At 30.9% G+C, this 21,938-nt stretch overlaps 1 protein-coding gene across 2 annotated transcripts in view; it reads right to left on the reverse strand.

Moving 5' to 3' along the window:
- Nucleotides 1–21,938, reverse strand: part of LOC143194833 (leucine-rich melanocyte differentiation-associated protein) — an 85,326-nt gene that overhangs the window by 7,949 nt on the left and 55,439 nt on the right. The gene's annotated exons all lie outside the window — the stretch shown is intronic.

Genomic DNA, 21,938 nt, shown 5'->3' on the forward strand with positions numbered 1-21,938 from the left:
TAGTCGTTTGGTTCATATAGACCTAAATCGTTTACCACCCAGCCATTTTTTCAAGTTTGGATGTAGAAAATAGGTAATAAGGGGCTAATTCTGGAGAATATGCTGAATTGGGTAGCAGTTTGGAACCTAGTTTTTAGATTATTGCCATGATGACTACATATGGCTGAACTTCTTAATAACATTCGCCGGTGATCCTTTTAGATTTTCTAAGACAATGTATAAGCATATCGCGTGCAATCAAAAAACTGTAGCCAATGGTAGATATAATTTGGCCTTCTTTGATACACGTTTACCCGGAGAAACCCACTGCTTTGTTTGTCCCTTGTCTAGGTCTAGTGTTTCGTGATACTTAACATCTCCAAGCATTCCTTTGAAGAGGTCGGATGGTTGCGTTTATATTTTCATATCGACATATTATGTTACTGCGTGTTGATAAATTATTGCTTTTTGAAGGGAAAAAATACAGTTGAAGCAAAAACTTGGCTTGATGCCGAGTTTCCGGGCACTGCCCCAGGAAAATCAACAATCAAGGATTGGTATGATAAGTTTAGACGTGGTGAAATGAGCACCGAAGTAGGTGAACGCAGTGGACGCGACTTGACTAACTTGAAAAAGGAGGGACCATCAACAGCGACTATTACATAGCGTTATTGGACCGTTTAAAGGACGATATCGCCAAAAACGGCCGCATTTGAAGAAAAATAAAGTGCTGCTTTACCAAGATAATGCATCGTGTCACAAGTCAGTGAAAACCATGGCAAAAATCCATGAATTGGGCTTCGAATTGCTTCCTCATCCACCGTATTCTCCAGATCTGGCCGGAAGAAATTTTCTATTTTGACGCAAAGAAAAAATCGTATTACAAAAGGGTATCGAAAAGTTGGAAGATCGCTATAATCAGTGTATCAACCTTGAAGGGAATTATATTGAATAAAAAAACTAATTTTGCCAAAAAAATGTGTTTTACTATGGTAGGCTGGGGACTTTTCAATTGACCTGTTATTTTGTACATAATTTATTTTAGAGAAAAATTTGTGTTAAAAAGATGTTTATGATTATTTTTTAATTTTTAGTGAGTTCCTTATATATTTTTTGAAGTAGGTTAATTTTTTTTGTTAAAAATATTTTACAATATGCAAGTTACAGATATGCACAAATGAGATGTTTGAATAAAAATCTCATATAATTTGATTAAAATTTAACATTTATGTTGTGCCGTTATTCTTAAGAAACGAGTACATCGTAACATAGAGTTACCCATATTTCAATTTGATTATTCCTGAATTTAACATATTTATCTCGTATAATAAAAAAAATTAAACAGACCCAATTTGTCACCACTTTTCAAATTCCGCCATATATCTGCGGTATTCCATTGTCTTCGAGTGATTTAGTTGAGCTGTCACTGAAGGAAGCCGATGCCACTCGAATCGTTTACGTTTATCGAGCAACCTATTCCTTACCTTCTCTAATCTTTCTTAAAAGGATGCCGAGCGAACCGAAAGGTCGATATTTGAAAAATGACTTTAAAATTATTCTTATACGAGATTATCGTCGATCCGTAAGTGATTTTTGGAAATTAGGTCCTACTCTGCTTAATATAAATCCAATTTGTACGGATTTTAAAACATTTTTAATTAATCTAATAGAATATAGTTTTATCCTTTGATGATATATTAATGAAATGAAATAGCGATGTGGATTGATGAAGATTTTTTTTACAGAAATGTTGTAAAATATTCGGAATCGAAACTAGATTAGTTTTAACATTTATTTAGTTCGAAGGATTTTAATACAGGGAATATAAATTAATTTTTTGTATGTATATCTGAAGGTTTTTTTGGTGGTGCGTGTCGATCTTTGTCACTGACATAATTACTATACTTAAATCGTAGACAATTAACAAATGGGATATGGTGGAGCAGTATCAACATAAGTTTTTAAAAGTGTCTGAAATACTTCAGCAACAGTAATAATGCTAATTTAAAAACTGTTATTTTATGTTGAGAAATGTTAAAACTAAATAATTTAATTGTTAGATTAGGTTGCATGCAGTCACCTTATATATTGAACGCTTCTACTAAGTCTTTTGTTTTCGACTTACTTAAGACTTTCGACTTTATTAAGAAACAAAATAAAATATCATCCGAAATAACTCTGACTCAGCTGGAAACATAAGACAAGGAAAAAATGTATAATGTTGATATACGTTTGGTAATTTAATTAAAACAATGGCATCAAAATTTCCATAGTTTTCCTATAATTTATACATATAGTTCCTTCGATCTTGACTTTCGGAGACGCAAAGATTTTTTGGCAAAAGCCATACATCGTTTCTATAAGGCAGAGGTCATAATATACGGAAACTCTTTCTGCTGTTTATTTGTGTGAAATAGAAATTTGAAAATGTTGGCGAAATGAATGGTGTTTTGTCACAAAACCTTTTTCAAAACTAAGAAAAGTAATTTTACTGTCCGAAAATTTACATAAGTAACTTTTAAATAACTGAATCATATATATTTACTGGGGTTATGTGTGAAATAACATATCAGACAATTTGCATTCGTGGCTTTATCTATATATTTTCTCTTGTCGAAATATTACAATAATAGCTTTTCAGAAATATGAGTGAATTTCGTTTCCTTCCCCAGCAATAGTCTTGCTGTTTGTTCACGAAAGAAATCAAATGGTGTGAGTGCCCATTAAGTAATTGAATATTCAATTGGCTATATATCAATGGAACTGCCCTGTTGAAAATACATATTGTCTACAACAATATCATCCAAGTTGGCCAGGAATAACTCGATTAACATGTTGCGATATCAAGCAACAGTAGTAGCATTTTTGAAGATGTAACTTTCAATGCCTAAAATCCATACTAGACTGTAACACGCTTTGGATGCATTTTTTTTGACAGTCGGTAGTAGGTTTTTAGAAACCCGAATGAAGATAATAGGGTAAAGGTGACTTGAAAAATTACAATCCATTTGTTGATGTTGATAGTTTAGCATTATCAGTTCCTTCAGTCTTTTTCAATTCCTTAATTCCTCTCTTCATAATGAACGGTATAAAATTCAGGTCATATTTTGCATGAAATTTGGGAATTGTGTGCAACAGTTTTTTTTTTCATTTTGAAATATTATTCGGCTAATTAAAATGCATTATTCTAATGATATTTCTTTTTTTATTAACTATAATTGCGTAAATGTATGCTCATGAGTGATATAAAAATAAAATTCTAAGGCGATTTCGTTATTCACTTATTGAAAAAGTTTATCAGTAGAAATTTCTATAAATGCATAGAAAGTTGTTTTCAGTTTCTCTTTTGTTTACCGACGCTTTCTTTATTTCTAAAGTTTTGTTATATTAGTACTTCGTAAAAGTCCTTGCATTTCAATAGAACCCTAATAGCTGTTATTGTAAAATGAAGAGAATAGAGATAAAATTTAAAACTTAAACTTTTGCAGTTCAGAGTTTAAAGCAAGTGACTTGTATGAAAATGTATTTTTAATTTTAACATATATTTGTAATACTATATATATATATATATATATATATATATATAATAACATAATTTCGATATTTTTATCGGAAATACGAACATAGTTTTATAAGATTACTCCAATAATTCTTTAAATACTAATGGATTTAAAAATAAATATCTTATTGACCTACTATTACAGAACATTAATACATATTACACTATTAAATTAGATAATATAAATAACATAAATGTAAATAATATATTAAATATATTAAAGTAAATAAGATACCTCATATGTACACCACTGGCAAAACCTATTTAAACAAAAATTTGAGTAGTTCGGCAGTACCTCCGTGAAATCAACAAAGTCTTAGATTCTTGAAATAAAATGCATTATGTAAATGTGTGTCTTCAAATCTACACAAATTAAAATTTGTATACCGTGAATAAGTTTCTGATGTTTTTCATTACCTAGAGTTACAAATACTTACAATAATCTTTTTGTAGGTAAGCAATAAGATTGAAAATTTATTATGAGTGTATTATGTGTCATGTTCCATGTTATAAGAAGAATATTATTAACATTTGCTATTTATTTTAGTATCATCAGCAATAGTGGTAAGCCTAGTTATTATGAGCTTTTTTACAGCTAATTAAGCCAAAATCTTTTTGCGACTATAAAGATTTTTTGAATTTGAAAAAAAGTTATTACAAGTAAATATATTGTGAAATGATTTTGTAGCATCACAATGCTCAACTATATATTCTTTTACTATACTCATTAACGCCACAATAGCTGGTATTAAATAGTTTTAATATTATATTGTTGTTAGAATTTAGTGACTGTTCAGTTAATATTCATATTGATTTTCGATGATACCAATGACTGGTTCTATAAGTAAAACAGGCTAATTTAACTGAAAAATAATTAGAATCTTTTCAACTTATAGCAGAAAACTTGGTGTGAGACGCTTGCTTTACAGTGGGCTTTGCCAAAACAAATATTGATGATCGAAATGGAATCTATTTTGTTAAATTCTCTACTATTTATAACTGAGTTAAGATATTACATGTGAAAACCGGAGTACTTTTCTATGTGCTGGAACTAATTTTCGTAGCACTTTTACTAGTCGGATTGAGGTAACTCCTCAATACGCTTTTCAATTTTTTTTAAATCCTCATCTTAAAAGTACTTTTTAACCTTTACTTACACCAAGTCACATTAGTCATTTATCAAGCATTTATTAGATTAAGCAGGATCCAGCGCAGACAAATATTTTTTTAGGGTTAAATGATCATGCGATGCGAAACCTGAAATTCACGGATATCATATGACAATCTTTATATGACAACCGATTTTGGGACTCTAGTTGTTTAATCCAATCCAAGGGTCAGGGACGATTGGTTTCATTATTCCAGTTTTGTTACAGTGTCTTATCACCATGAATATAATTAGGCTCAAAAATAATCGTAAGAAAACATTTACCAGTACTGTAAAGAGCTCACATTACAAAGTGTTTTGAAGAAGTCTCAATAATGCTAAGTGTTCAATGAAAACGTCAGATGGAGTCTGAGAACATTCAGAGCTTCTGAGTACAGAAATATAATTTTTTCAAAAATGTTTAATCCTAATGGTTGAACAATGCCCATTGAGCAATAAGCATTTCTTATGATTATAGTATATACATTACATATAGAAAATCACTTCATTAAGTGATATTCTGTGTAAAATATTATCTTAATTAGTTAATCCTAGTCTAAGCACGTCACTATCACGTCATGCATATAGTTGATTAGTGAGCACAATGAGGTGTACTAGCACTCTTTTTAACTTGGTTAACACAAAATATATCGCGTTGTATCACTTTATTGGTCCTAGTATGGAGCATCGACAATGACACACAACACTTAGTTTTGTAGCCGTTGTATGATGGCTATATTAGACTTGACAGCAGTACCCTATAATTGGATTCCCTATGTCCAAATATGCTTAGGTATTGACTCGTATAGCAATACCATTTTATTCATTCTTGGATTCTTCTATTCATAACTTGGATTTGCGCCCGATAAGCTAACTAATCGGATATAGTTTAAGTCCAAATTACTTTCGCCTAACAACTATATACTTCTTCCAGGTTAGGCGTCGATCTATTTAGCATTTTCGACTTGAAGAAGTTGACAGTTGTTAAAGTTCACTGGTAGGCATGTTCTTCGATGCAGAGTGAATGTTACCTGGGTGGACTTTATTTCATTTGATTTAATACGTCATGTCTTCAGCCATACTTGTATATGATATAGAACGATAGTTGTATCATCTAAATATGTTGCCACACTAGAGATATTTCTGGTCGATAGATCGGTTGGTTCGTATACCGTTCAGTACATTGCCTTGTCGAACGCTTGAATATATTGGATGTAATTCAGTGAGGTGAGTCTAATTTTATAGTGAAATTTCTATGATAAGATTTTAGTAACTAAAAATGTGGATGAGGGAGGAGTTTGTTTAATTTAACCTGTAACTTTGTGTGCCATACATTATCAAAAGCCAAAGAAATATGTCCAGAGTAATAACATAAATAGCAACCCTCGTATATAACGTAAAATTGTTTTAATAAAATATTTAAAAATGTTTTTAAATATTACTGGTGTAACATGTATAAGGTACTTAAAAATCACATATTAGTAAAAGCCGTATATTTAAATACAATACAATTTACATACAAAATTTTTCAACGAAATTGTGAATAACTTTTAGAATATTTTGTTGTTCTGTTACAAGCCCAACATACACTGTAACTAAATTACTGAACGAAAATAAGTTGTTAATGATCTCTACGAACAAACAAATATTTATTTCCTACATGAATCATATTACATGACTTGAAATTTAAAAAAATAATAATCTGCTTTTTTATATAAAAAAAATATATTACATGCATAATAAAAGTCTAAACCAAACCTAAAGCTTAAAGGAATTTTCGTTGAAATTCTTTGACAAAAAATACACCAAGACGTGTGCAATTTGGTTTCCTATGTAACTGGAGCTCCACCCCGTCGAAAGAATTTTAATTTAACTTGAAGCTTTTTTATACGAATAGATTTTTTAGTAACATTAAAGAGACAATATTTTAAACGGAATTCTTTATCGGTTGGGTACAACTTCATTATTTGTTTTTCAAGCCTGGAATTTAATTTTAAAAGATTTTTTTATTTAAATATAACTGTTGTCAAATAACTCAGGTCTGCAAAAATAAAAGCTATTTTAGTATTTTAACTGATTACATATATTTTTGAAAATGCACAGATTTTGGTATGTTAAAAACGAAAATAATGCGGAAAAAATTCCAGGACGTCATGATGCATTTAAGATCTTCACAATTTTTAAGATTTTCTTGACAACGGCGGTTTTTATAGTTCAATCCTAAATATCATTTCGGACAGCTCAAATAAACCTCCAAGAATTTGGAATGGGCCCTTCGCGTATAAAAATATGAAAGCCATAATTAACAAGTACCTGATTTTAAAGTTTGTACATGTTGATCAGACAACAAACTGGGTTTACCAAATTTCTTTATTCTTTGTGTCCATGGAACAGCACAGATAACTGAACTAAAACGAGTTCACGTAAAGTTGCTTTTACGGCTACATTGCACTTCCCTACGATAGAATTTTTTTTCAAATACATACTTTTAAAGTTTATGAAACAAATACAAAGTAATGTGTTTTCGTTGCACCAAACATGACTGACACATAATTTATCAGAACGATGACGGATCCTCAAAAAGAAGTGTGGATTGTTTTTAAGGATATCATAAAGACGGTTCTGGGAAATCATTTCAAGCATATCAAGATTTAATATGTCTAATGAAGGTAAAATATAATTTTCTTCATTCTCTAATGCCAAAAGATATTGTTCGGCTGCTTTTCTAGGCATATCTTAGGGGCATACGGGCTTGCAGGTTAAACTAAAGAAACTTCTCGCTCATCTGGACTATCAGTTACTAAAGTCCTATCTTACTGATAGACATTTTATTGTAAATCAAGGCGATGAAGATACCGAATTAAACCCCATATATTCAGGAATTCCGCATGGTAGTCTATTGGGTCCAGTACTGTATCTTCTGTATACGGCCGATCTGCCCACCACAAAAATAACTACTGTGGCAACATACGCAGACGACACAGCAATCTTAGCATCCCATGAAGATCCAGTTACACCATCAACAAACCTACAAACCCACCTGGTGTAAATACAATTATGGTTGAAGACATGGCGCATTAAAGCCAATGAAACAAAATCCACGCATGTAACGTTTACCCTGCGTAGAAGAACATGTCCACCAGTGAATATTAATCATTATCAGCTCCCCCAAGCAGAGCATGTTAAATATCTTGGTATGCACTTATATCGACGCCTAACCTGGAAGAAGCACATATTCTGTAAACGGAAACAACTTGGACTTAAATTAAATTATATCAAATGTATTGGCTCATCGGGTGCAAATATAAATTATCATTAGATACAAGGTATTGTTGTATGAGTCTATACTCAAGCCCATTTGGTCGTATGGAATCCAACTATGGGGTACCGCTAGCAAATCTAATACATCCATCATTCAATGGTTCCAAAATAAAGTGTTGCATGCCATTTTTGATGCTCCGTACTATATTTCAAATAAAGCGATACAACGCGATATTCCTCTAGAACCTATAACGAGTGTAATTAAATGTGTTTGTGTGAAGTAGTTCGAAAGAGTGTCGGTGCATCCCAATGTACTCGCTAATCAGCTAAATATGCGACGTGATAGTGAAGTGCGTAGACTAAAACGTTTAACACCACCTGGTCTGATTACTGGACATAAGTAGACTTTAGAATAAGCTTTAGAATAAGACTAATTAATTAAGATAATATTTTATATAGAATATTGCTTAATGAAGTGATTTTCTACATGCCATGTATATATAATATAGACATAAGAAATACTTATTGCCAATAGGGCAGATTGTGGAATCACGAAGAGTAATTTAAAAAAAAAAAAAAACTCAACGCGAGTACTTTCCGAAAAAGGTGGGAAATGTTAGTGAAGAGCAAAATGAATGATCAGGATAGTAAAGGGATAGAAAGAACAGATGCTAAGAGCGTCTCAATAGTATCAGACTAAAGTTGGACGCTTCAGAGAGAGTTTGCGGATTCTTGCCACAAGTGAAAATGTACAAAGTGGAGTCCCACTGGGAAAAACAGAGAGGTTTTTAGTGTGTGCTAGTGAACGTACATCAGATAAAAAATTTGTAAATCAAATAACATTTTTGAAGTCTATTCTCTTCTATTTTAATGCAATTACTCGTTTAGTTATCCAAATTGTCAGGAAACTTGTCGTCCTATCACAAAAAGGAGGTCATCTTAGGATTTCAAGTATTACGTCATAAAGTCTAAACAGCTCTAAGATATCGATATATTTCAACAATCAACAAATAAAAATTCTGTAAATATAACAGTTTTATATTTAATATTCTTGAGTTATTTAGTATGTAATACCACTATAGTAAATGGTGGTGCTTCGTAATACCTTCACTGACAAACGACTTCAATGATTTAAATGTGGTGTTTTTAACATCAATGTGATAGAATTATCTAAAAGTGAAAAAAGTTTGAAGACAACTAATTACAGGACTTATTGTATGAAAACTTAGATGAAATTAACAAAGAAGTTTCAGGTAGTTTAACAGTTCACGCATCAGTCAATTGTTTCCAGAGGATTATGGCGATGGAAAACAACTAAAAGGAGAAAAATTGGCTACCTCACCAATTGACTGTAAGTGCCATTTGGAACCGTTTCAAAGTCGAAATTTCATTGCCTATCAGACAAACAACAGTTTTATGTGCTGTATTGTTTAAAAATACATGAGATAGTCCCGGAGAGTTAACCACATCGGCATCGAATCGAAATATTCATAATCATAACTTAATAAGTCCTTCATTTAAATGAAATGATGAAAAAATGATCAAAATACATGCAAGCAACTAATAACGACGATATCTTCTATTCGAATGATTTATAACCAAAGACCATATCTATTACTTATCAATATTATTTTTCATTAGTGGGCTATGTTTTTCTTTTAGTGTAAATATCGCCATAATTAGTTTATTTTTGACATTTCTATTGGATTATGTTAATACATATTAATTGATTATATTGTCTATCTATTGTAAAAAAACATTAATACAAACATAATGGATGATATTACGTGAATAAACACAGGAAACTAAACAGTTGTATTAAAAAAACTGAACCATGAAGATTAATATCATCTAATGGATTAATTTCTGTTATTATAGATACATATAAACATATACATTAAGACAATCACTTTCTCCAAATCTAAAATTCGCATCAGAAGTTCTAGAGGTAAATATTTCGGTTTTATACAGAATAAATATTTAAATATAAGTATAAAATATGAAATAATGTGCATAATAAAAGCTGTGAAACGTGTAAGGTTTAAAATAAAATCTTTTAATTTACTGGAGAACTATTTTATTTTAAAAATATTTTAACAAAAAAATTCAACCGCCTTCAAAAAAATAAATAAGAAACTTACTAAAAATTAAAAAATAATCACACTTAGAATTTTTAACCAAAAAAAAACGCTTTAAAATAAAATATGTACATAATAATTGTTGTAATAAGTAAATAAAAATAAACAAAAAACTTATCTAAGATAACTACTACACTTAATTTATATTTTACCATATACACACAATTTAGCTTAATATCTACCTAAACCTATTTATCTATTTACAGTATTATTTTAACGACTACCAACTAATTATTTTGAAGTCAGTGCTGAGCAACAAATTAGATTTGTCTTGTTCGTATATAATTTTTTGACATATACACAAAATTGTATTATTATGTTTGTATTGTTTAGGTTTGCCACACAAAGTGATCAGTAGGTAGCAGTTAAAATACTACTGTTAATAGATAAATAGATTTAGGTAGGTATTAAGCTAAATAGTGTGCATATAGTAGAATATAAAATACGTGTAATAGACGGGTTAAATAAGGTTTTTGCTTGTTTTTATTTAGTTAACAACAAGTTTACAATGCGTTATTATGTACATATTCTGTTTTAAAACGTTTTTTTTTGTGTTAAAAATCTGAAATTGGTAATTTTTTAATTTTTAGTGAGTTCCTTATTTATTTTTTTGCAGCTGGTTCAATTTTTTTGTTAAAATATTTTATTTTTCTTTTTTTAGTGTTAGATATTTACTCAATAAAAAATGCAGTTATTTTATTAAGTATTACAAAGGGTAGCTCAAGCAAAAGTGCAGCAGTGTATGAGGAAAAATAGGAATAAACAAACAATGATTTAAAATAAGGAATCCTTCAGGTCCTGGGGTCTACTACCTAGTCTAGGTAATTTGACAAAGGTTTCAATCAAACTAGAAGAAAAAAATGTGAATGTGAATGACAAAATATGTGAACTCAACGTTCTGACCATTACATCATAGAAACACATGCCTACAACGTTTCTCCGACTTTTTATATGATATGGTTAGTGCATAAAAAGTAAACTGAATGGCTTTTGCACTGAACGACTTCCGATTTTCCGCCACATCAGTTCAGCAATCTGATTATTTTAGATAAATATATGTGAAAACTTTGTACGTGCCTTTGAAATTTGAGGATTTCTCTCGAATCCCATCAGATCCCGACTTGGTTCCAATGGGACCACCTCGGAAGCGCACTATTTCGAATAAAAAAAGGATTTTGAAAATCGGTCCACAAGAGACGGAGAAATTGGTGAACATACATAAAAAAATTTAACAAGCCAAACACAGAATCGCCTCCTTTTTCGAAGTCAGTTAAAAATAGCGAATTAGTTCAATCCTGCAATAAATACTTTATTTATAAATTCAGTAATACTATAGTACTATAACTATAAATTCATATTAACGATTAATCGGATGAAAATAAAACAAAACAGTATGTCCATTCCGATTTCGATGCAATATGTCGACTATCTGGGGCGTTTCTTTACCGTTTCACTGATAATTTACTCACGTGATTCGAGTGCGATGTAGCTTCCGGTCGTTCGGTTTGCCGAATAATTTATTTCACCTTCTCCAACCTTTTCACGCACGACTGTCGAACAAAACGGAAAGGGTCGAATGCCGAAAAATTGCTCCCGAATTATTGACCTACTGGATTATTGTTGCTGCTAATGGATTAACGGGAATTCGGTGCGGTTTTACTGGATGGCAAAGCACTGTACCGCTTTTTGAAATACGGTTTTTGATGAATGATTTTCGCGATGCCGCTGATATAAGTGGATTTTTCGTGTTATATATGTTATAAGCTTTTAACTATATTACTTAATGCTTTAATGAATATATATATATATATATATATATATATATATATATATATATATATATATATATTCATTATTATATTATCATATATATATAATAATAAATATTAATTACCAATTCTTATCACTATATAACCAACGAACTGGTCCAAGATTTCGAAATAAACATGAAATAAGTTTGTTGAAGAATCACAGTGACGTGGAAACAATACAGCTACTGACAATACGCAGGAAATCAGAAGATTGAAGAGAACCAAATCTCACGAACTTGTTTAGTGTATAAGTGTATTCTTAACTTTAACTTAAGTAGCTTAGTTTTATTTTATTTTAGGAAATACATACTGGTGTATTAATACCGTACTCGTCTTGCCTGTGTATTACAAGTACAATAGTATAGTAGTAATAAATTAATTTGTAAATTAATCTTGTACTGAGCAAATCTAATGTAAGATATTGTAAAAGTGAATTATTAGCATACTATTTTAGATATTGTTCTGTAAAAAACGAAGATAAAAACACATGTGGTTCAACAGAATTTTTAATTATAGAGTTATTTTCTTTATAGGAAAATTGAAATAATGATAAGATACTCAAAAGAGGAGTTGCCGCTTCTATTTTTTATGAGGTCTCCGGCACTCAGAAACAGAGATAATTATCATGAAATTTTCTTTGGACTGTTATTGTCCGATGTAATATCTTAACATGTCCTATGTCGTTAGAACTATATAAGGGCTCAAGATACATAAACACACACATTACTGTGTTTTGTGCTAGCCAACTTGAATTTAATCAAATAGTGAGTTTGTTTATAGAATATCCGTTTTTATTTATTTATTTGTTATATCATTATATTTTATTGTTTGTCTGTAGATATCCCATCATTCTTTAATTACTGTGAATTAAAAATAATAGCATTTTACTAGAATCGTACATAAACGCCACCGAAAGTGCTTCTTGTCGGCTCTTGGCCGTGGCGTATCTAGAGTGATTTGCCTTTGACTATTTTACTTGTGCACATTGCGTGTTTATTACAGTTGGAGTTAGGAGAAGTGAGTGAAGAACAGCAAGAGTGTTACTAATTTGTTTAATTGAGATTTTGGCTTTATCCATGCGATAGGCCTACCAATCCTGGCATCTGGTATGGCAGGATCAGTATATGTATCTTTTGATTTTATTGTTGATATATCTCATTGCACGTTATTTTTAGTATTCGTGTAGAAACAGGTCCATTCCGTTACCTTTTCTTCTTACTGTGCGCACATACTTTATCCTAGTATGTTTATCGTTGCTATAAATTATCGCTGTCATCCATTTTTATCTATGAGTATTCGTTGCTGTTATTGAATACTATTGACTAAGCTTCTTGTTAAATTGTGATCATTGTTAATTCGTCATTACTATTGACTATTAAATTTATCGTCTGTTAGTAATATTATCAATACTATCTATTATTAGTACCATTATTTGTCGGTATAATTATTTATCGCTACTATTATCTAGCAGTATTATGATCCAACAGGACTATATAACAGCAACAATATTAACTGTGTCGTGATAACAATCAATTCTTGTTGCTCAAGTACGTTTTCATTTCGTTTTCAGAAGTAGCGGCGCCGGCTTAGTTGGCGCAGTCGTAAAGGCGACAGGACGGTCCACCTACTGTAGTCGCGGTTCGAATCCTGCTAGGGCATGGTCATAAATTTGTTTGTGGTTGTTTAGTATATGTGTCGTCACGCCACGTCACGCCAGTAACCAGGCTGGGGAAGACCTGATGTCTTATGGGATGATTTATGTATGATCTTTATTAAGATGTTATATATGTTTTATTTATATTATTAATGCACATATTCGCCTGTCACAGACGGGTGATCGAATTTTGCTTCGTCATAGATACAATTTTATGTCTATAGTTGTCCACAGCCAAATGCGCTAAAAAACAAATATTTTAGTTTTACTGGTATGATAGCCTAGTTAAATAGAAGACTAAATAATAAAAAAATAAACTGTGCTAATATTTTAGCATCAGTATACATAGTATAATGAACCTCGAACCATGGACTTCAACCAACACTTTATAACAACAAAGTGTGAAATATTAAGTACAATATATATAATCAACGAAAAGAAGAAAGAAAAGCAAAGCATCGAAGGCAAAGTTGTTATACTTTATTTAGTATATCATAATATCTAATGGGAATACTCTGGGTGAAATTGTAACAGGAACTGAATAATTCAATAATCAATAATCACTATTCAAAAAGAATCATTTAGAGATAAAAGCAAACATAACTGTATATATTTATGATAGGGCTTACGGCGATTTGGGTTTATATGGAGCTGAAAATATTCAGAATAGCTATATTTTCCATTTATTCATAATATATTGTAGCCTGTTATTGGTATTAGAGTATTATAACTAATCATATAATACAAATCAGAGTAGTAAGCCATTAGAAGCCACCAGTCATTACATTTTTCACGTATTACCATAGTATATGACGTTTTAATAAGATTACTTAATATTACTTAGTTGGATTTTATTGTGTTGATCGTGAGAAATTTATTTATATAATTCAACTATTGGGAATTAATAGTACTTCTGGATCTTATCGAAATTTATTAAAAAAATCGATATTTTAGAATACTAATTGGAGAAAACTTGAGTATTGTGCTTGCAGTTTCTCATCGATTAATTTCAATCTTCGAAAAGGTATGCAATACAGAGAGAAATAAGTGGTGATTTGTTCTTTAGAAAATTCAATATATTACATATTTTATTCAGTAAAAAATCTATATTGATGTGCGAATATATAAAAAGTACTTTAAACATAAAATAGGTATCGCTGGAGCAACAGAATGAAATGGAGTCATCTAGTTAGGGTTGCTACCATATTTGATTAAAGTACGTTATACTATTTTCTTGAAAATAAAATATGGGAATTATTTTAATCACTAAACTATTAATTAAAATTGTTTGTTAAGGTTAAGGTTTTCATATCCAAAATAGATTATAAAGAGCTTACAAACCATCGCCTTTTTTCAACCTCTTTGCCATATTCTAGAGTCTCTTTTTTACTGCATCTATTGCTTACTTAACCTGGGTTCCGAACCATGGCATGCATGATTTTCGTTGTCAGATTCTGCATTCTTGCCTTATAGACAATCATATATAATGATAATAATGATAAACTATAGGAGGATCGCCCTGTGATATTGACCACTGCGTGAAGCAAGCTGTAGTATTTTTTTTTGGATGAGCGATAGATATTTGTTTAAAGAGAGTTTAAACATTTTACGATGATACTCTCAGATTACTCTCTGTTTTTGCCATTTTAGTAACATATTAATAATTTATTTGAAATAAATAAATAGCGAAAAGAGATGAAGATATCGTTCTAAATTTAATGAAAAGCCAATCATTTATTTATTTGAATCTCAATTTTGACAGACTATCTTCTGAATGAAGCTTTCGAAGGATGCAACAAAATTATGGGTTATTTAAAATACATTTAATAAATATTTTACATAGATTAAATATAATAAATAAGAATAACATTCTTTAATTAAAATTAAATAAGGGAAAATACCGACAATGTTAGTTCATCGGTGAAGTAAATGTTTTTATTTAAATATTTTAAAAAATACTTTTTTCAACGAGGGTTTATTTGGAATTGGCCTGTTGTTTAACGTGGGCCTCGAATTACGGTCTAGGCACTAAGCCTACCAACTGGCCATTGACCAACTTAGAGACGATTCCAGAAGAAATCCGGTCTTGCCCAGCCTGGTTACTGGCGCGACTAGGGTGGTTACTCCTTGTCGGATTTTCCACTATTGCCTATAAAGACATGTACAATTACAATCACAAATATAAACTACTTCCATGTCCAGCAGGATTCGAACCCGGGACTATCGCAACAGTATCCAGTCACCTTAACAACTGCGCCACCAAGCCGGCATGTTTAATATTTAATGGTTAAAAAACGGTCTAAATATATTACATAAAAATCGAATAAATTAGTTTAATCCATAGAAAATTAGAAAATTATCTCTGTCTCTCTGTCGTCATTATTCAAATTAGAAGGGGTCCTGTCTTAAAATAGTAACGACCTTAAAAATGAAAAACCAATGTCGAACTTGCGAAAGCATAAAGGAAAAGTTGCTAATGTAATTAAATCCAAAAGGAGAAAAAAAGGCTATTTTCCACGTAGGCGTATCGGATAACGAAGTTATTGCGTATCAGGTGCGGTGAGCAATGGGGAAATGTATCCTAATCATAATCCTTTTAATACAGACTTTTCGATCATCTGAGTCTTAATTAGACATAATCAGTTATAGTTATATTAGTTATTGAATCGAAAAGAACTATTATCTAAAGATATCTAAGTAAATCTGATTATCTAGGTTATCAGTACCTTTTTATGACTTGTAATAATTCATATTTAATCAGTTTTTATTGCGTGTACAACAATAAACAAGAACAAGCGGCCAATAACAAGAAAAAATGGAATAAATAAATTAATATCCTTATTAATAGAAGTGAATTAATAAATGATTGGCTTCAGGCTGCAGAAAGAGATTCTTCGGACGACGCTAGTTTTAGCTTTTTTTTTAATTTCCCTCACACCCGCCTACTTTTGACATTCTTATATCCTTTTTATATAAATATTATTACTTAATATTACTAATTAATGTTATTACTTAATATTACAATTAATTACTTATCCTTTATTTAGTGTTTGTTAATTTCCTTTTGGTCATATCCTTGGGTTTTCGTTAAAATCATTGTTATTAGTATTTTTTAAGCAACTTTTTTTTGTTTTTTCCTTATTATGTTGTTGTACCTTCTTTTTTTACAGTTCCTTTTCCTTTTTTATTTATGTTAGTTAGTATATGTTTTTAGTGTTTTTTCTTTTTAGATTCTTTGTCTATATATGTAAAAGCGAATTATATAATTTTTTAAATTCATCTCTAGAAAAACGAACCAAAAAGAAACACTTGTGGCTCGAGGAGTTGGAAATCCCAGATTCGACCGCTAGAAACTTTACGTTAACGGTAAAACATCGAACATATTTTAATGGTAATTTGATATTTTATTGGTGCGTTTATGTATCTGGTAAAATTAAGATAACGGCGAAGAAACTAAAAAAGGGAGGTTGTCACCTCTGCTCGACTGGGATCTGCCACCCTTGCAGACACCCAGCACCAAAAACAATTGCCATAATTGGTAATATGTTTAACCCCCTCCTCGAACTGCAGTTGCCAAATTTGACAACTTAACATGCCCAAGGACTTTTCGAGCTCTATGAAAGTTCATTTATGCAGCCGCGACCGTCAGAGTAACGTATCAACCGTACCGATTATACAGTAATTTATGCCGCACAATCCGAGTTCTTCAAAACGGTGCGTCTTTCACAGAATATTCCAGTTTTCTTTTTATTTTAAATTCTATTGATTTATTTGTTTATTTACCTATTTGTTTATCCATTCATTTATCTATTGATTTAACTGTTTATTTATATATTCATTTCACTATTCAGTTATCTATCCATTTATCTATTCATTTATCTCTTCAGTTATCTATTCATTTATCTATTCAGTTATCAATTTATTCTGGACATTCTCTGCTATTTATTTATTTAATTATTATAACTCATAATCACTATAAATCAAAGATAATAGTTTTATGGTTGCAATTGTAGCTATCTTACAAACCAGAGGCTAATGACAATAGTGACGGTAGATATCGCGCGTTATCCCTTGATTTCATTGCACGTCATTATTGTTAGTGTTAGGATATAAGCTGATACATCGCGCGCTATCCCTTCGTATCGTGTGCACATGTCATACTTCATCCAAGCAGAGTTTATCATCGCTATCATATATCGCTATTGTCTTTCATTGTTATTCCCTAATGACACGTTTAGGCATTGTTATCACTATCGGCATTGAACATGACTATCAACAGACCGATACATAATTTTAATTAACAGTCAACTGGCCTTAATTATCAGTATCATCACCGTTGTTAATCAACCTAGCCGATAATTTATTTAATAATTATTTGGCTGACTTAACTTCTTTATATCTAACTCTTATTCTCAAAAATTGGTTGCTCAGGTACTTTTTTTATCTATTTCAGAACTCGCCCGACTATTTCTTCAATCGGCGTTTTCCTGTTTAATTTTAGTTTAATAGATTTATTGTTGTTAGGTAAGTACTTTATATGATGTTTGTTATATTATGCATATATTTTTTTATAACTAAAATAAACAAATATCCTTTAAACATATTTTTTTTATTTACGCCTACATAGTAAATTTCGTTCTACATATATTCTTGAATGTTTCCATTTGTATTACAATTTTCATCATTTTGTTTCATATTGTTTTTGTCTTTCTCATACCCCTAGTGGTTGTATTCTTATTTCTTGTTTCTGTATTATTTGCTTTACTTCTTCTATTTCATTGGTTTGTTCAATATGTTGGGCTTTCATACTATACATTTTATTTTGAAATATAATATTTAAATTATTATAAAGAATAACTCTTTTTATTCAATGTAGAGCTCCACATCACATATAAAGCAGGGCAGTTTTCATTGCATTTACCTTGTCCGAATAAAAATAATAGTTTTTAGAAAAAAAGTGCTCGAAAACGGAATTTCTAGTCTCTCGGGATCTCCAACTTAGTTTGTTTTGGAACGGTTGAATAACTTAGACTATTTATGTTACGTTGTGAGATTACTACGCTACTGGATATACGATGAAGTCCGTGCTTGAATACCTCGGGTATGAGATGGTGATTGAAGTGTTTACGATAAAAGTTTTTTATATTATAACAAGGCTGGATTGACAGTATCGATTATGAATCACCACTTTTTTTCTTGCAATATTTTTAATGAGCGAAATATACCATCCCATACACCTATTTTAAGTTAATTTTTTGAGTTCAAGCACCCAGAATAGAACAACATTTTAGGGAATCAATTGTAGGTGAATTTTATTTGTTTATATTTTCTCGATATTTTTTTTCTTAAAACATTGACAAAGACATATACCATTCAAAGAAATAACCCTTTATATAGGGAGAACCCTATATAAAGACCCAAATTATTGATTATTAGATTTTTAAACTTTTATATTTTTCAAATATTCGTATTAATTGTTATTCCATTTCTATCAGCAACACGATTTAAAAATAAAAGTTCTGAAATCTGTTTACAGCGGTCCACATCAACAACTAATAGGTTTAATTCGTACTGAATGAAAATAAATAATTGCTGACAAATCAGCGTAAACAATACAGCGGATTAATAAACACCGATGCCACCTCGGTTTATTAGACTTGGATGTTTCATGGACACGCCAAAAACTGAATTTGCATTTTTCAAACTAATAGGGTGGATGGGGGCGTTAGTGCTTGTTTGATTGTCGTTTTGATTTGCGACGCATACAAATTAGATTTCAATATTTCACGGGCATTTTGACGAGTTATCTGCTGTTTGATATTTGCAAAACTGAACTAGTTTTATTTACTGTAGTTTATTGTTATTCTTTTTCAGTCAAAATATTATGTATTTATAATTTGTTTTCATATATTAGGTCTAATAGTCTGTTAAATAAATAATAGTGCAATAAATTTAATATCGCGCTGTCAAAGTTTGTTCAGAAACTGACATTTTGTGCTAAAAAAAATTATTTGACAGTTTTTTTTGGGGTTGCTGTTGAATCGTAATAAAATCTCTATTTTTTCATGGAGTCGGTTATTTGCGATGAAAAGTGGATCAGTGGGCAAAACATCAATCGAAAATGCTCGTGGCCGATGGTCAAGTGAGCAGATAGTGGTGAAGCCAGGATTGGCGCGCAGCACGGTTTTACTGCACATGGTAGGATTAGCAAGAAATGCATGCGGTCAAATTTAATTCGAACCTGTACTCTGAATAATATAACCTCAATTTCCTAGAAGAGTATAGTACTTTATATATAGTTTAAGTTATATAATGACTATCTAGAGCCCTTGGAAGCTTGAAGGGAAGATTCTCACACATATACCTGATAGTGCGGATCTGGCACTAGTGATTGCCACATACTGTGCTTGCGAATTATTTTGCTGATGAAAAATTATTTCAAGAGAGTTTTCTACTATGAGATTTTTAATTTTTTTGACAATAGGAACACTAGTTTATATGAGAGAAGAACAACAGAATTGTTTTCTTTTTTTTATTACATCTTACATTAGAGATGTACATAATTTTTAATTTACAGATGAATTAGTTATTATTGTTCTGATAAGAAAGTACGAGATAATACATCAGTAAATCTCTCTATCTAGCTCTATTGCTTCCTCGCTATTGTGAATTTTATCGTAGATTATGCAGCGATAAGCATTGCTGGATAATCAAATAACCTTGTTTTGTTATCGTTCAATTACTAGACGGTTAGATGTTTTAGTGCAGTCGCATAAGTTCAAATAGGCTTTATAATTCACCGATAAACCAGTCTTCTTGATCTTAGGTCAAGTCGGGAGCGTCCTCCGACTAACTAGTACAATCCTTTGATTTTTTAGTCTGATAATGTCTGCTTTCTATTTAAGGCAGACCATTCCAAATCGGACCATTCTAAGTATGTTAAATAAAGCCCATGTTAATTTCATTCAAAAATAACCTTTATTACTTACTTACTCGTATCTATTTATCTATTATTATGATCTATATTTATTATTATTAGATTCGTATAGTGATTATTATAATTACGATTATTTCAATATCAGACATTTTTCGGGTTTAATATCGTAATTGTAATAGATATATTTCTTTGGTTTTTTGCTGTTTTGAAAGCATTAGATGCAAAGTTTCAAAGATCACGAATAACGTTTGAGGTTAACTTCTCAGAATAACAAAGTTTATAATGATGACTGATAAACTGAACATTCGGAACTACGTATACGGAAACGTAGATACTACGTATTTTAAAAAGAAAAAAATTATCGCGTGGGTCTTGTTTAGATTTACAGTGTGCAATATATCAATTGGAGTTGGGATTGTGGTGGTGAGCTGAAAAGATAATTTGAGGTTATTTATTACCTGTCGGTGTAGCAGTGTAGTATTACAAACTTCACAACATGATGTTATGGTATCAGAGCAGATGGAAACGGATGTTTGTGAGCTTAAACATCAATGGCAAGTATATTTCTTAAAGTATTTTTTTCGAAATCTTTACAATTTTTTGATTTTGGTTTGTTTGAGGAAACGGAAGTATACTTGTGGACCATACAAACAATTTGTTCACCATAGTATGGTAATTTGCTTGATCTACATATAAGAGGGAATAGTGCAGTTGATATGCAATAACCTTTGGTATTTCCAGTCTGCTTGAATATTCTAGTAGAAAAATAAACAATGGCTTAGAATGATTGGGTTTCCAAGTATGAATGTATCAGACGATGCATCTGCATCCAAATTTGGAAAGATTTGGTCAATATACCCTAGGTAAATGTATTAATGCATACCAATGATTAACTGACAACAAAAATTTGGCTTTTACGGAAAATTGTGACCGTATGATGAAAATAAAATTTTTACCAGAATTCCAAAGCCAAATAATGATGGGCAATGTAAAAGCGAGTTTTATTTGTTTGTATTTTATTAATATTTTCTTGAAAGACATTGTAAGTACCATTCAAGGAAATCATAAATCGTTCCGAATATCTATGGTATTATTGTTGGTTGTATTGTAGAATTAGACGCCTTGGTGAATACTTAGCAACAGAAATAAGTTTTTTTGTGGACTGTAATCACCAGATGTGATATATAATATATCTAAGGGACGTTATAACTTCATAAGAGTTCACTTGTGATGATGCGACTCGAGCTGAAAAGATAGTTTGAGGTCATTTATTACCTTTAGCTGTAGCAGTGTAGTATTATAAACTTTACAACGTGATGTTATGGTATCAGAGCGATGCGAGTTAACTTTTTCTTATTCAGGTTATTTTACTGTGTTTTATGCCACCCAACCTGAGATTCCTCAAATTGGGAGTTTGTTCACAGAGTATACCTTTAGTTTATTTTTCTCTAT

The sequence above is a fragment of the Rhynchophorus ferrugineus genome, unplaced genomic scaffold (assembly GCF_030347505.1).
Source record: "Rhynchophorus ferrugineus isolate W39M unplaced genomic scaffold, kcgeb_rfMv2 rfM4, whole genome shotgun sequence".
In the NCBI taxonomy this organism is placed as follows: Eukaryota; Metazoa; Arthropoda; class Insecta; order Coleoptera; family Curculionidae; genus Rhynchophorus; species Rhynchophorus ferrugineus.